Genomic DNA, 17780 nt, shown 5'->3' on the forward strand with positions numbered 1-17780 from the left:
GGACATATTTGAATCGTTCATATGAGTCAAAGGGGGTCATAGGGTGACCTATGACCCCCTTTGATGCATTAAACAATGACATATGTTCCTAGGGGTCCTAGGACCCCTAGGGACATATTCGAATGGGTAATATGGGTCAAATGGGGTCATAGGGTAACCTATGACCCTCTTTTACCCTTTAAATGATGACATATGTCTCTAGGGGTCCTAGGACCCCTAGGGACATATTCGAATCGTACATATGGGTCAAAGTGGGTCATAGGGTGACCTATGACCCTCTTGACCCATTAAATGATTATATATGTCTCTAGGGGTCCTAGGACCCCTAGGGACATATTCGAATGGGTAATATGGGTCAAAGGGGCTCATAGGGTGACCTATGACCCTCTTTGACCCATTAAACGACGATATATTTCTCTAGGGGTCCTAGGACCCCTAGGGACATATTCGAATGGGTAATGTGGGTCAACGGGGGTCATAGGGTGACCTATGACCCCCTTTGACCCATTAAACGACGACATATGTCTCTAGGGGTCCTAGGACCCCTAGGGACATATTCGAATGGGTATTATGGGTCAAAGGGGGTCATAGGGTGACCTATGACCCTCTTTGACTCATTAAATGACGACATATGTCGCTAGGGGTCCTATATATAATATAACACATATATTACATTTTATATATTTTTATATTATATTTTATATTTATTATATTAATTTACTATATATTATAATACAAAATATTGTTATTATACTATATTATTATAATTTATAATATATTATACTTTTTTATTATATATTATATTATAAGATATTACTTTTTATTATTATATTATATTATATATATATATATATATATTATATTACATTACTATATATTATAATATATGAAATATTATATTATATTATTATAATATAATATGTTATTATAATATTATTATTATAGTATAATATTATACGATTATAATATAATAATATTAAATAATATTATTATTATTATAATATAATAGTATGATATATTATTTAATATTATTATTATTATTTTATATCAATAATAATAATATTAAATAATATATCATACTATTATATGATTTTAATTATTAGTCGGATATTGGATTTAAAATCGGATATCCGATATAAAATCAGATATCTGATATGATATCGGATATCCGATATGATATCGGATATCCAATATGATATCAGATATTTGATAAGGCTCAGCTTAACCTTCCAGGTTTGGTTCCTGGATAGGTAAAAAAAAGTCAGAGTAGATTTTGAAGCACTTTTAGGCATCTTCAAACTCTCTTTTTTTCACATCGCCACTTTTTGGCACACCATGATCCTGCACATACCCATGCTTTAAACAAAATGCCTGTGAATTGATACAAGTCACTCAACAAAAAAAAAGGCATGACAATCTTAAAACTAAAAAAGTCTGTAAACTAGTAGATTAACATCATGCAGCAAAAAAAGGGGGGGGGGGAGGGGGGAGGTGGGGGGGCGCTTAAGATTTTTTGACCTCCTTCTTCCACAAGAGGACATTCACCTAGTCTTCTACCAAGAAGTAATAAAGTAGCTTAGAGTCCTCCCTGGGAATGTCCCCATTAGCTTCCCTCAACAAGCATAGAGTGGTAGCCACCACATGAGTGACTTTAACCGTAAACTTGGTTAACAATCTCATTCTTTCCTCTAGCACCTAAATTCTCTCCTATAGCTCATTACCAACCTTATCCGAAACACCTAGATGTCCATCCCTACCAACCTGCAAAGCTTGCACAATAAGGGGGTTAGTGGCCTTTTTAGAACCTACCTTAATAGGAGAGGAGATTGTAACAAAGGAATGCATCTTGTCCACCATTTCCAGGAATTGATCTTTAGTTAGGTCCACACATCCAAGCACAACCGTCATCAAGACATGTGACACCTCCTTATGCTCCTTGCCATTAACTAAGATTGACTTGGAGGAATCAGAAATCTCTTCTTCGACCCCCTTTATAACTCCCTTACCAAATTTAACAGTTTTCTAGTTCATGCTTCTTTTGTGGTAGCCTAAATCCTTAGAATCTAATTCCTCCTCCTGCGACACTCCCTCCCTTAACTTCCTCTTAGCCTGAGACTTAGCCAACCTCCCTGACCTCCTCCTTCCCCCTTTCTCCTCATCCTCCAAATCTATTTACATTTTCTCCTTACCCTTTCCTTTTTTCCCCATGGGGGAGGGGGTAACTACGGACCCACTAGGAGAGGGTTGAGGGGTGGGGGCTCTGGGACCATTAATCCTAAGGGGGACCAATGCAAGGTGAAATTGATATAGCCTAAAAATTAGACCCTGGTGCAGAATAGTAAAATTAACCCCCCTTCTCAATTTATCTTTCACATCCACAATAGAATCTTCAAGATCATGCAATAGGAAGAAGGGAATTGAAAGAAAATCATAGTGTCTAAAATGATTAAGAAGAGGAAAATGGTAGTAGTAGCAAACTCCATACCTTCCTTCTAGGGTAAGATATTTCATCAAAATTTGACAAACCTCATTCCATGGGTCACCCTCACCATCCTCAAAGAAACATTGCAAACTGGTTTCATCAGTCACCTATGTCACCTTCTGCCATTTTCTTCCCCTCATCGCCATGCCCATCACCATAGCAATCACCTCCTCTAAAACATGAAATGAGATACCATTAATGGTCACCTTACAATTTTCCCATGAGTTAACAAACTACATAGAATAGTTCTCGTCATGACAATTGAGGGTCTCCATGAATGGGACAAAACTACCCTCTCTTAGAATGTACTAGACCAAGGGCTTCCTCACACTATCATCGATTAAAGCTGGTTCAATGTGCAATAGGTCACCTCCCATCTCTATAATTTTTTCCTCTCCTTTCTTTCTATTCAAAACCCAGGCCCTAAAAAATACTTCACTCTTAGAAAGATAAACCCATAAATGGATATTATAATTACATTTAATAGTAATAATGGAATTTGCCAAATTGGTAAGAAAGATCATGAGTTGGCCGCCACGATCTTTCCCCTAATTGTTTCCATCATTCCCAACATGCCACAAATCTATAAAATATAAATCTTTTTTCTGCACAGCGTACGATGATCCATAAAGGGAAATGAATTAAAATTCCCCATTTCAAATTTCCAATTTTTGGGCCATGAATTATAATTATTTCTTGTACTCAAGCATTTTCTCCTTACCACCTAAGCATCAAGTACGTTTTGACCCTGCCAGCTCAACAACATTATATAAAGTAACCAGCTAGGATTCATCATTATTTATTTCCTTATTCACTAACTCCCTCACCAAATTTGTCAAAGTGTTCAAATTCCTCCAACCTCTTAACCCTTCCAGTTTCAAGCCAACTGTTTCCATGCCATCAACCGTGCTATTTCCCTCCCAAAAAAGGTGATTCAAATCAAATCTATTGAGGGTGGCTAATAGGTACTTGATATCATTAATAATACTTTTGATAGCCCATCCCTCTTGAATATTGCCTTTAACTATCTCAATAATGACTTTAGAATTGCCTTCAACTTGTACATCCTGCCATCCCACACTCAAGTCAAACTTTAAAGCCCAGTACAGAGCCATCACTTCTACAACATTATTTGAAACTTTCCCTAACAGACCAACATAAGCTAGGAGCATCCTTCCCTTATAGTCCCTAACAATGGCTCCCCCCACCGATCTCTCCTTTCTGGCAGCACCATCAAAATTAAGTTTGACCCAGTTAGCTAGCAGGGGTTTCCATCAAGTTTTCTTTGTACCCATAAGATTAGAGTTATCAATCTCCATAATCCCATCCATCAATGTCTAGCACTTTTCAACTCTTATCTCCATGGTAGAAGTGGGGACCGATGGTTTTCTCTAGTTGCTACATCTAATGTTATCAACTATCAATTTGGAGACTATATCAACCATGACCTTCACATCCCTCTCCTCATTTCTGAACACCCTATTATTTTGCTCCTTCCAAATACCCCAATACACCTGGGGGGAATAATCTTCCACAAGTTGATAAGTAGGGGGTTGGTGAAGGGGCCTTGCTAGTTCACCAAATGGCCCACCTTTGCATTGAGCACCCAATTCATCTCAAACTTCTGGAGGATTTTCCCCAACACCTTAGAAGCAAATCCGTAGTGGAGGAATAGGTGGTTGATGCTCTCTTCCTCCCTCTTACACATACAAATTTTTTTAGGTAATTGGAACCGCTCTTCCTCAAGTTTTCAATAGTGAGAATTTTCCTATGGATAGTGGTCCACCAGAAAATGTTGATTTTTGGGATTAAATGGTTAAACCAAACATTTCCCCGATGATTAGGTTCAAGAGATTTATTAAACATTAGCCTGTAAGTAGATTTAACTAAGAATTCCTCAGCCGAGATGACCCTCCAAATGAACTCATCAGTCCTATCTCTTCCCAAAATCCTATACTCTTCCAGCAAAATTTAGCTCATTAGTCAGGGCTCTTCCTATCAAGTCATTCTATTGCGACCTCATGTTCTTCCATTTTATTCCTAGGCCAATATAATCCACCATCATTCTACCCCCCATGTGTTGGATGTTATATTGAAAGGATCCAAACTTAGTTCTTGACAAAGGTTTATCTGTAAGCCATGGATCCTCCCAAAAATTGATTTAGTTACCATTCCCCACAAGCCACCTTATGCCCTCCCTTAAAAGGGTTATATTCTCATGATGTTACCCCAAATATTAGAGCCCATAGGAAGATCATTTCTCTAGGTACAATGAGAGAAATTAAGATTACTGAGGTACTTAGCTCTCATTATATTACACCAATCAGAGTCTCCCTTCAGAAGATTCCACCCCACCTTTGTGAGAAGCACATTGTTCAAATTAGTCATCTTCATCACTCCCAATCCTCCCCTATGCTTAGGTTTACAAACTATATTACAATTGACCAAGTTTAATCTTATTTTCTCACTCCCCCCTAACCAAAGGAAGTTATGTTGAATTTTTTCTAATTTATTGACCATACATTGAGTAATTTTGAATATGGATAGGAAGTATACTAGTAATCCTTGGAGAGAGGAGATGAGAAGTTGTAGTTTACTTGCACTACTTAGAGTTTTTCCTTTCCATCCAATCAGCTTCCTCTCCATCCTTCCCATGATGTTATTCCAGAAGTTGACACTAACCTCTTTCATAGTTAAAGGAAGACCCAATTAAGTATCTGGTAACTCGGCCACATTACAAGCAAGAATATTAACAATCCTTTTCTGAAGGTCTGGAGGGGTAGTAAAGAAGAACACTTTACTTTTCTCAAAGTTGATCTTATGTCCCATATTCATAGCATATATCTCTAGCACCGACTTCTAAGCTCTTGCTTCACCCACCAAGGCTTCCCCACTAAAGAGGGTGTCATCCACAAATTGTTGGATCACTTCTGGAGGTAAGGTGGATGCAGGTTTAATCCCTTTGATTATCCCCCCTCCCACTTTCTCATGAAGACTCTCCCCAGAACTTCAGCCACCATAATGAACAAGTCGGGAGAGATAGGGTCACCCTGCCTAAGTCCTCTCTCCCCCTAAAAGTTTCCCCATGATGACCCATTAACCATCATAGAATAGTTAATAATTTTGACCATTGATTTTACCATTCTAATAACCTTTTGAATTAGACCAATCCTCTCCATAAGTTTATACATAAAAGTCCTATTGACCCTATCATAAGCTTTAAAGATGTCTAGTTTTAGGGCCATACCAGGATTACCACTTTTCTCCATAGAGTGCAAAACTTCATGCGTCATTATTGTAACATCCAAGATTTTTTGTCCTAGGACAAACCCATTCTAGGTTTTCCCAATAAACTTATGTAGTAGTGGCTTTAACCTATTCACCAAAAATTTAGAGAAAATCTTGTAGGTGGTGTTACAAAGGCTGATCAGTCTAAAATTAATTACAACATCCAGGTCTTTCACCTTGGGAATTAGAGAAATGAAGGTTTTATTAAGTTGTTTGAGAAGCTTCCCAATCCTAAAGAAATCACAGGCTTCCCGAAGGAGATCTAACTTGATTATCTCACAAAAGTGTTGAAAGAATGTTGACGAGAAACCATCAGGACCTAGGGATTTATAAGCTTTCATGGAAAACACTGCTCTATGGACTTCCTTAGTCACCATCTACACAAGCTCTTCATTCTCTTTTTCCGAGATCATTGAGTTCATAGACTCAATTAGCCACTATTGATCCTCCTCTTTGAAGTCCCTCTATTCTTTGTTAAAGGAATTCTTGAAGTAAGCTATCGCCCAGTTCCCTATCTCTTCAGGTTTGTTTAGCTTCACATTATTGTCATCTCTAATACTATTAATAATGTTTCTCCTTCTATGGATTGAAGTTGATCTATGAAAAAATGCAGTGTTCCTACCCCCTCTTTAAGCCATAACTCCCTTGATCTTTGTTTCTAATAAATCTCCTCTCTACTCAAAGTTTCCTTCCAAACTTTCCTGTAGTTCCCCTCTTCCTGGATCATGTTATCTGTTGGTGTTCCTTCTCCCATAGCTTTCTAGAGTTCCACTAACTTCCCTTCCACCTCCACCTTGGTCTTAAAGATGTCCCCCCAAAAAAAATTCTAGGGCACCACATTTCTCCTTATATTGTCAAGTTTAATAGAGAGTCAATACATCATTGTCCCTTCTATCCTTATCCCCACTACTCAACCACTCTAGAGCTAAAGTTAGGATGGGATTGCCACATAATTTTATATCTAAAAGGTCTTGGGCTCCCAAGGAATCTTCTTTCCAATTAAAAATGATTGGGGCTTGATCTGAAACCGTCCTAAGTAGTCCCATGAGAGAGGAGGAAGATAATCCTTCCCACTCTGTCAGGACCAAAAGTCTATCTAGTTTCATTTGGATCAAGTCAACCCCTTTTCTATTATTTGACCATGTAAACTTCACTCCACACATCTCCATATCCAAATGATTATTACCATTTATAAAGTTAGGTAGATCCTTCACACTATTAGTAAAATCAATCATTCCTCCAATTTTCTCCAAAGGGTGCAAAGGCGAGTTGAAATCTCCCATACAAAAGGTATTCTTGTTTTGAGAAATAAAAATTGACAACTCCTCCCATAAGCTATATCTACCATTTCTTGTGTCAGGGGCATAAACATTAATAATATTTCATTTCCTATCATGTATCCTATGCTGAGTAATAAGATAGAACTTTGAGCTATAGATAAGACTACCATTACCAGCATCTAGATTCCACAAGGTTGCCACCCCTCCTAAAGCATCTTCTGCTTCACTATAGAAAACAATTTCCCTAGGCCAAACAAAACTTGTAATATTGACTAAGTTAACCATAGACATTTTAACCTCCTGGACAAGTAGGAAATTAATTTTCTGGTTTTCCAACTATTGTTTGAGGGAAAACTACTTATGAGGGTTGTTCAACCCCCTCATAGTCCAAGAAAGAGAGATCATTTCATACCTTTTGTTAAGGATTCCAAAGTGACATGTTTGCCACTTACCACCTCCTAAGCCACCAGCTTGGCTTTCTTAGTTTGTTTACCTAACTTCCCTACATCCAACTTCAACTCTATGATCACTTTCGATTTCCTTCAAACCTTGTCTATCTTCTTTGTGTTTTCCACTTCTCTTATTTATCATCTAGCTAGGCTAGCTCCACCATCTTAATTGTCAACTACTCCTCATTCCAATGAAGCACACTAGCAACCTCTCTTTCAAATCTATCATTCACCTCTCCCTTCTTTGAAGCCTTGTTAGTGCCCCCTCGAAAGAGCTCCTCCATCGCCAAGTTCCTCAAAGGGGTACTAAGAAGCTCCTCAATACCTTGTAAAAAGGGGAAAGAATCAATTTCTCCTTCCTCCAAATCTTATGTCTCTCTTTCCTATGTATAGAATAACTCTGACCTCTAGACCAAGCCAGGCCTCCCCTCCAACTCCTCCATTCTTACCCTTCCTAACCCAACATTAGGGTTATCACTTAGCACCCTCCTGGGGGGGAGTCAATTCCTTATCCTAGGGTGAACTTGAATGTTATAATAAAGTAGTGCAGGTGGATACTAAGATTCATTGGGAGTCTGCAATGAAAGATGAAATGGACTCTTTGCTAAAGAATAAGACATGGGATTTATGCAAGTTTCCTATAGGTAAAAGAGCTTTATAGAATAAGTGGGTTTATAGGTTAAAAGAAGATGATGGAGGTAAGAAAATATTTAAAGCCAAGTTAGTTGTAAAATGATTTACATAGAAAAAGGGCATTAATTTTGATGAGATATTTTCTCCTATTGTTAAGATGACTTCTATCCATACTGTTTTAAGTATTGTGGCTACTGAAGACTTTCATTCAGAGTAGCTTGATGTTAAAATAACCTTTCTTCATAGTGATTTGGATGAAGAGATATATATGGTTTAGCCCTAGGGATTTCTAGTCAAAGGTAAGGAGAACTTAATGTGCAAATTGAAGAAAAGTTTATATGGCTTAAAGCAAGCACCTCAGCAATGGTATCTAAAATTTGATAGTTTTATGCATGATCATGGCTATAGTAGGTGTCATTCAGATCATTGTGTTTATTTTAAGATTTTTTATGATGACAACTACATTATTTTATGTTTATATGTTGATGATATGCTTGTAGTTGGGTCTAACATGGATCACATTAAGGGGTTGAAATGCCAGTTAGCACATGCATTTTCTATGAAGGATTTGGGGAAAGTAAAACAAATCCTTGGTATGAAGATTTGAAGAGATAGGAAGAATAGAAAATTGATGCTATCTCAGGCTAATTATGTTGAGAAGGTGTTGCAACGTTTCTCTATAGGGAATGCTAAAGCTATCAACACACCTTTACCTGGTCATTTGAAGTTGACTAAGGAGATGTGTCCCAATACACAAGAAGAGGAGGATAAGATACCCAAGGTACCCTATGCTTCAGCTGTAGGAAGCTTGTTGTATATTATGGTATGTACTAGGCTAGATATTGTACATGCAGTGGGAGTTGTTAGTAGGTATATGAGTCATCTAGGAATTGAGCATTGGAATATAGTAAAATGGATTCTCAAATATTTGAGAGGAACATCAAATAAGTATTTACACTTTGGGAGCTCTACTACTAATTTATAGGGCTATGTTGACTTAGATTTGGCAATGGATATTAATACTAGGCAGAGCACTACATGTTATGTCTTTACTGTTGGTGGGGCATCCATGAGTTGGATTTCTAGGTTATAGAAGGTTAATGCTTTATCCACTACAAAGGCAAAGTATGTTGATGCTATAGAGGGAATGAAGGAGATGATATGGCTTTAGTTCTTCTTGGAAGAATTGGGACACCCTCTAAGGGATAATTATTTGTTTATAGATAGTTAGAGTGCCATTCATCTTGCAAAGAATTCAGCTCTACATTCCAAAACAAAACACATACAATTGCGGTACCATTTCATTCTGTCAATTTTGGAGGATGGACAGTTAAATCTGGAGAAGATACATATAGATGAAAATCTAGTAGATATGTTTACAAAGGTTGTGATAAGGGAGAAGTTGAATTTCTCTTCAGCTTCTATTGGTCTTCTAGACCAAACATGAATAAAAGAACAACATTTGATCTAGTGGGAGCCCCATGTGGTAGTAGTATTTCTACAGGATCAATCTCCAAGTGGGAGATTGTTGTCTAGTGTGGAGTCTGATCAGTCCCCAAGTGGGAGATTGATAGTTTGTGGTGACTAATTGGAAAGTATTGTACATACTACATAAATTCTTTGGGTCATGGCCAACATTGTGGCTGATGTAAGGCCAACATATGGCCAACATGTTGTAACCCTAAAGTGGCATAAAAATACTTGTATAAAAGGGCTTAGGGTTAGAGATTGTTTTATTATGGTGATGTGAAATTGGTTCTTGTGGTAGTATTGAGCTATAAGGGATTATGGATTGTAATCAGGTTGTAATCAATGGATCGTAATAATATTGGACTTGTTATTTGGTAGACATAGCCCAGGGATTGGGTGAACCATGTTAAAATCTTGGTGCCTTGTGTTCTTTTCTATGTGATCTATTATTTTTTGTTATTGGTTATATTTGCATGTAATTTTAATTTCTATCCGTGGTATAATCCTAACACCTTGTATGGTTGAGGGAGCTTACTTTCAACCATTGCAATCAATTGAAACTCTCTTTTGGTCATACTCAAACCCTATTTTCTTCAATTGAGCATTTAAAAAAGTGACTTCATTGAAATAATCAGTCATTCTTTTAGAATAAGATGGATCTAAATTCACTAATATTTATTATATACTGAATGTGCGAGAAATATTAGTATCATTATAAGCATTTTCTAAATTCTCCAACAACTCTATTGGATCATAACATCAACAAATATTATATTGAGATTGGGACTTAAAAGCTTTGCCAATAATACCTCTAGCTTGCTCCATCTTTCTCTTCCAAAACTCACAATCCTCCATGAAGCATTTTCCCTTAAAATATTCTTGACCATAATCTTCTAATCTGCAAAACCACTTCCATCAAATATAGGAAACACCTCATTTGTAGAGCCCATGTTAGCCACACAAAAAATTTAAACAAATATTACTGCAACAATAAAGAAACCCCTATAAAAAAACAACTCTAGCAATCTATTTATAGTTGAACCTTTGCTCCGATACCATGTAGAAAAATGAAATTAAAAAATATAGCTATAACAGTTTGGAAGAGAAAATATTTTACTAAATTGAATTGAATTGAATTGATGTGAGCAATTATATTGCCTCTATTTATTGAGGACATTTACAATTGATTAGAATCTTAAGTGATAAAATCAAATTAAATTCTATCCTAGTTCTAACTCTAAACATCAAAAGTTGCATGAGAAGATGGAGATATGGTCCACCAATTTGTTAGGAAATGTGTGAATTTAGTTTGTAATTGTTGTTCCTAATAGACTAAAAATAATGTGTGTGTTGCTTTAAAAGTTCATCTGTCTATTGAACATCCTCATTAACTGAGTGAGAAGATAACCTCTTTAATAAGGAAACTTTGAGGAGGAAAAAGCTGAAATGGTTTTCATGTCAAAATTCTCTCTAGTTTGTTTGGAAATTAGGAATCTCTGGTCTATTTGGAAATCGAAATATATATTCCTTCTTCACCAATTTTGTCCTACACTAAAATAATACTAGAACTAATGATAAAATATTGGAGTAGTCCTCTTAAGCATTAAATATCCCTAACAAATCATGAAACCATACTAAAAGTAGATGTTTTTTATTAAGTACAACAAGTTTTAATGAGTGCTTGAAACCCAACAGTTAACAAAATAAAGCTAAATTAAAGTCTAGAGCATTAAGTAGAATAGTTAAAAACAATAGGTCATAGAAGGCCACTAGAACTAGCCCTAAGATAAAATAGCCTTTAAAGGATTAGGCAAGCCCAGCAAACCAAAAAACCAAGGGAAAAACAAAAAAGCCAAGAGAACAAATCAAGGCACCCTATCTTTGACCAACTTTGCAGCCTTGAGTTCCAACTTTTCCATGGTCTTTGTTGCTTAAGTCAACAACTAAATATCATCTAGAGTATCCTCCATGTCCCTCTTCCTCTTTTTTGATCTCATTTTATTGTTTGGGCTCTCATCTAGGGGGTTGACATCCTCTTTAGAAACCCTATTTTCCTCATTGTCTATGTCATCTTTCACTCTTGTGCTAATCTCCATCATAGCTTGCAACTAGTTGATATTATCATTTAAGCCTTTGATAATATTGAGGCTCTAGTTAGTAGAGCTATGGAGAGAACTATCCATCCTAACCATTCATTTTTCCATCTCAGTAGCCCTCATATCTAAAATGCTAATTCTGTTAGACCTGCCTTCCCCTTCATTCCTTCCCAGGCCTTACAACTTTTTCTTTATCTCTTTTGTTTCATGGAAAATCCACTTGATTGACCAAAAGTTATCCACCAAGTTGTTGCAGGCATTGTTGAGGAGATTCATCCCCACCTCCCTGGCATTGTCACTGAGAATCATCATTTTCAGATTGATAAGTTCCTCCAAATGGATTCTACCATCATTTCCCTCTAAGACCTTGGGTTGGATAGTTCCCCTCACAATGCCCATTTTCGTAATCCAAGTTTCAAAGTTCCTCTAGACCATTTTCTTGCCCTTGGAGCTGAAATAAAAGGTTGTTTTCTCCATGCCATAATCCTCATTTCTCTCCTCCTAGGCATTGAGAGGGGTCTCATGTCCCTTGCCAAAATCCTAATTAGCTTCCATATCAATTCCCCTTCTCCTCTTGGTTAGGCTATCCACCTTCCTACGAATCAGGTCCCTACTAGCTCCCTCTTGTTTCACATTAATGTCCTCCTCTGTATCCATCCCCTCATCCTCTTCATTATAATCCTTAGTAGAATTAACCTCAAACTTGATACTTTTACCCATCGAGCCTTTTCCAACCTTTTTCTTCTTATTGTTTCCCAAATCCTTAATAATCTTGGTCAACTCCTCTTCATCATCTGAATGAAGACCAATAATATCCTTAGTATTAGATGGGAGATAGGATCTTTTTGTATCCTCCAAGGACTTCACTTAATGGGCAATAGATATGTCATGGGTTTGATCCTTAAAGTGCTCGTAAATCAATAACAACATGCCCTCATGGAAAGATAGGTTAGCATACGATTTCTTCTTATAACCCATGATATTCCTATTAATAGAGAAGAAGAGGTAGTATGGAATGGAGATTTTTGTACCATACCTAAAGTGATTAAGGATGACAAAGTGATGGGTACGGATTTTATCATACCTAGTGTCTAGTGAAATGTAAGAGATAATTGCCTTAAGAATGAACCTCCAAAAAAATTTAATTGAAGTCAATTCAGAGTACACTCCCATCTTCACCAAATCTTTCATCTCTTTGGCATTCTTGGCAAAGTCTTTAACAACATTGAGGAAAACTTTCCTATCCCTAAATAATTTGATGCCCTCAAAAGGGGATTCAGTGACCTCTAGAATAACATCTTCATCAACCCAAAAATAAATACCATCAATCTTAACTTTCCCATCTTTCCAAGATGTGACCATAAGTTTAGTAACCTTAGGGTTCCAGCCATGCAATTTATCAATGAAATTCAAAATGCCACCTTCCTTCAGCTTCTCCCAAACCTTCAACCTCCTTTTGTATTTTTCAACTTCATCCTTTGACTCTCTATGATGCCTTTCACCCACCATATTGTTTCTTAGAGTAGAACAAATTCTCTACAAATTCTGAGAGAAAAGAACAGAACTCTGATAAATCTCATCGAAAAAAATCTTCCTTTTTTCTCAGGAATGCAATAGTAAATAAGATTACCAATCACCTAGAAAGAACGCCAAAAAGCCTCCTAATTAAGATTACTCATGTTCAGCCCATGCTTAACTTTCATTAATATAAATGTAAACCTGACAGCATTAGCTTTCATAATTACTCTTAATATTTCTCGTCCTCCCCTAGATTCTCTCAATCTCACTCATGATTTTAGCTATTGTTAGAATCCTATCACCATTAATCGACCTATATGACGTGTCCCTTTTGACTGAATAATTGGTAATCTAGTCAATGACCAAATTTTCCTCTCTATATTCATGTGACACGTAGACCCCTTCAAAAGTTTGCAGGATTTGTTTGGTTTCTTCTAACAAATTCTTGATAGACCAAGATAGAGGATGATCACCTCTAAGGTATTTTATGATGTTATTCAAGTCCCCCTCAAGCCAAAGGCATTTAACACCAATATCTTTTTCCAGCTTAGTAGTTTGAAGGGTAGCACATGCCTCAATGAAGTGATTAGTTTGGTGCCCTAGAGGAAACATAACCGCCACTATGCCATAACCATAACAATTTCTAATCACCCCTCCATTGCTTGCTTTTCCTAATTACCTTTAGCTACCCCATCAAAATTAGCTTTGTATCACCCCACTAGGGTCAAAGAATATTGGCATTCCTTTCTTCTTTGTTGTGTGTCATTACTACTCTTGGTGGCTCCTACAAATGGGTTAGATCCTTTGCAAAAAAGGTAGTTTTCTAAAAGGGCATTAAGAATTTTACCCAGCACAATCTTGGTAGGAAGGCTAGCTTCCCTAAAAATTCTATTATTGCATTCTTTCCATATTCCCCAACCAAAGTGAGGCAACACCCATTTGCTAATGACTTGAAGACTAGAACTCTTCCAAGAATTGTCTCATTCAGACCAGTCCAAAACAAAATCTTGACTGAAAATAGACCACACCTCTCTTGTGAAAGAAAAATGAATAAACAAGTGGTCCATAGTCTCTACCTAGTTTTTTCATAGAATGCATCTATTAGGAATGTACAAGCCTCTTTTTCTAAGATTGTCAATAGTTAGAACCCTGTTATGGAGGAACAACTAAAAGAAGATGTTGATTTTAGGAATAAGGCTAGGGTACTAGGCCCTCACCCATATAAGTTTGGAATCTTGCTTCATCTAATCTTGGTACCCTAATGCCACTAAGAAAATGATAGAAGTATTCTCCCACACTAACTAGTCCTGATCATCTTTCAAAATCACTGAGTGAAGGATAGTCATCAAAGGTTTTGGATCCTCAGAGATTAAAGAAAGGTCTCTCCAATCTGTTCCTGATCTATAGTCACTGATTTTTCTCCCAAACCTCAGAATACAAGTATTAGCCCATCTATCAAAAGTAGTAAAATTGAGGAGAAGCCCTAGAATAGCCAATTGTCCTACTAGAAAAGAATTTCTTTACCATTTCCTAGTCTCCATTTTGCCTTGCATTTGGTCATTTCTCTAGCTTTGAGCATGCTATTCCAGATGCTTGAGCCCTTGGGATTGGTCTCTCCATTGAATAGGTATCTTATGGAAGGTCTCTAAAGGTATTTATCTTCCATGATATCTTGTCAATCCCCCTTGCTCAAAAAGATTCTCCAAATCTATTTGACTTGAAAAGCTTTATTGAAAGGTCTCTATTTTTTGATACCCAAACCCCCAAAGTGTTTGGGGAGGCACACATTGTCCCAAGCAATAAAAGGAAATCTCTTGTGTTCCTCCAAACTAGACCATAGAGAATTCCTTTGGATCTTCTCCATAAGGTCAGCATATTTGTAGGGAATCCCAAAGAGACTCGGCACATAGGTAGGAAGATTTTGAAGGGTGGATGTGACCAATTGAATTTTTCCAACTTGGCTAAGGGTTATACCCTTCTAGCTAGCCAATTTCTTATTAAACCTATCAATAAGACTAGTCCAAAAAGAATCAAGGGGTTTGAGGCCCAAAGGGAAACCCAAATAGGTCAAGGGAAGGCTACATATGCCACAACCCAAATTATTAGTTATCTTCCTCTATCTCATAGCTAAAGTATTGATGAAGAAGATAGAGCTCTTATTCCAACTAATAAGTTGCCACGATCCCCTAGTGTAAGAGCTCAAAATTTGTTTGACTACTGTGGCTTCCCCAACTGAGGCTTCCCCCCCACCCCATAATAGTTTCATTCACAAATTATTGGTGATAGAAGACTAGGGGGCTAGAATAAGGTTTGATACCTTTCAAAGCCCCAGTGATTCTATTGGTTGAAATCATCCTTCCCAAACACTCAATGAAAATGATGAAGATAATGGGTGATAGGGGGTCATATTGTCTTAACCTCCTTGAGTGTTTGAATAATTCTAAAGGAGAGCCATTGATCAAAACCTTAGAATCAAACCCAAAGGCTCTAAGAACCTTGAAGAGAAAAGACCAATCCACCCAATCATAAGCCTTAGATAGGTCAAGTTTTAGGAAAAAGCCTTCTCTCTTGCCTTCTTCAACAACAAGTAGATGTTGCTTCAATAAAATTAACCAATTTTAAAATAAAATCCAAAAAAGAACATGAAATCAAATACCATTGAACAAGTTCTCACAAATAAAAAAAGTTGTCAAAGTTCATAGTCCTCTTAGACTAGATTTCAAAATGTCGTTACAATTACCCTTGCTATTGAGGACACTGTCCTCAACTATAATATGTCTTTGTAGTACATATATTGACTTGTATATATTTCCCAAAGATCATAATTAAATATATCTTGAGAATATTCAAAAAAATTAGGCAGCTAAATCTCCATTCTTTCGAGAAAAGGTGTGCTCTAAAGCAAACAACTTATCACTACAATTTTCTCCTTTTCATTCTGAATCCCATGTGGTTGAAGGTTTATTTTCTTGAGGTTAACAAATGGATGGGTACAACTTTTAGGTAAAGGATCTCTCGCCAGCTCTTGTATTACACTAGCATAATTCAATAACATTACCAAGGCTTCCTTACTCACTTTATAAACCAAGTTTATTCTAAATTTCTTAAAAAGAAGTAGAGTTCTCAAAATATAAACTTAAACCATAAAAGGTGTGGCAAAGTTCACAAGTTTGAGTCAATACTTGAAGGAAAAAACTTAATATAAAGAGAAATCGAAGATTAGGAAGCTTGTAAAGTAGATCAACAAGAGAATCATTAATCCTTTCTTCCCTTTCAAAAGAAATAGGCATGTGGATGTAAAGTTGCTTCAAAGATTGGAAACTACGTACTATCTAAAAAATCAATTTTCTAAGATCGGCTTTGAGAAATTCCCCTAGAGAAAAGATAGTTCCATCAAAATACATTCATAGTGCATTCTAAAACTACTGATGGATTTTAAAAGCTCATGGAACCTCACACCATTTACACTTAAATACTTAATCTTGCACATAGAAAGTGTGCCAATTTTGGGGCACTTGATAGATAAATACTTTATTTCATGCTTCACTCCATACATTGTCAAATGTTCAATAGTAGACCAAGATAGAATGACATTATCTAGGCCAAAAACTCATCTTTCTATTTCAAGTTTTTTACAAAAGGGGGTAGAGAGAAAGCAAGGTGATTAAAGATTCATCTGTCAATTGTACATCATACAGGTGAAAAAAGGTGAGGTGGGGGGATCCAACATAAGTGATGGGAAAACTAGTGAGAAGGTACCTACGCAAAAAAAGGGCTAGTAGGCATGAACATTAGAACAGGGTAGGGGGAGGAAGTTGTAAAGAATAGTCATACACTTTCAAAGTGAGGTGTTTAAAATTAGAGAGAGGTGTGTACCTTACCCATATAAACATGTTTGAGATTGGGGCTTAAAGCTTTACCAATAATACCTCTAGCTTGCTCCAACTTTCTTTTCCAAAACTCTTTTTCTCTATCAATTTGGGGTTCTTTAATCTCTCTATTCATAATCCTCCATAAAGCCTTTTCCCTTGAAACATTCTTGACTACAATCTTCCAATCTGCAAAACCACTTCCATCAAAAATAGGCAACGTCTCATTTTTAGAGCCCATGTTGGCCACACAAAAAAATTCAAACAAATATTACTCCAAAAAATAAAGAAGCCCCTCTAAACAAATAACTCTACCAATATATTTCTACTTTAACCTTTGCTTTGATACCATGTAGAAAAATGAAATTAGAAAATATATATCACAACAATATAAGAGAAAGAATAATTGCTATAGCAAATTGTGTAAGACCCTACCAGGGAACCCAAAAGAAATTAACCTAAAGTTTTAGTAAGTTTATCAAACATTTTTTTTTAAATATGATAACAAAACAATAGATATAATATAGTGGAAGCAATAACTCACAACAATACAACCATCATAGACATATTACATCTCCTAAAGGTCCCATGATGTTGAATCACATTTTAATTTTTATTAATACTAAATCTAATACACAAAAAATCCATATAATAGAATTATTACAAGTACAGATCCATTTAAATAATATAAAATT

The sequence above is a fragment of the Cupressus sempervirens genome, chromosome 1 (assembly GCF_028749045.1).
Source record: "Cupressus sempervirens isolate cs-2001-9-10 chromosome 1, ASM2874904v1, whole genome shotgun sequence".
Classification (NCBI taxonomy): Eukaryota; Viridiplantae; Streptophyta; class Pinopsida; order Cupressales; family Cupressaceae; genus Cupressus; species Cupressus sempervirens.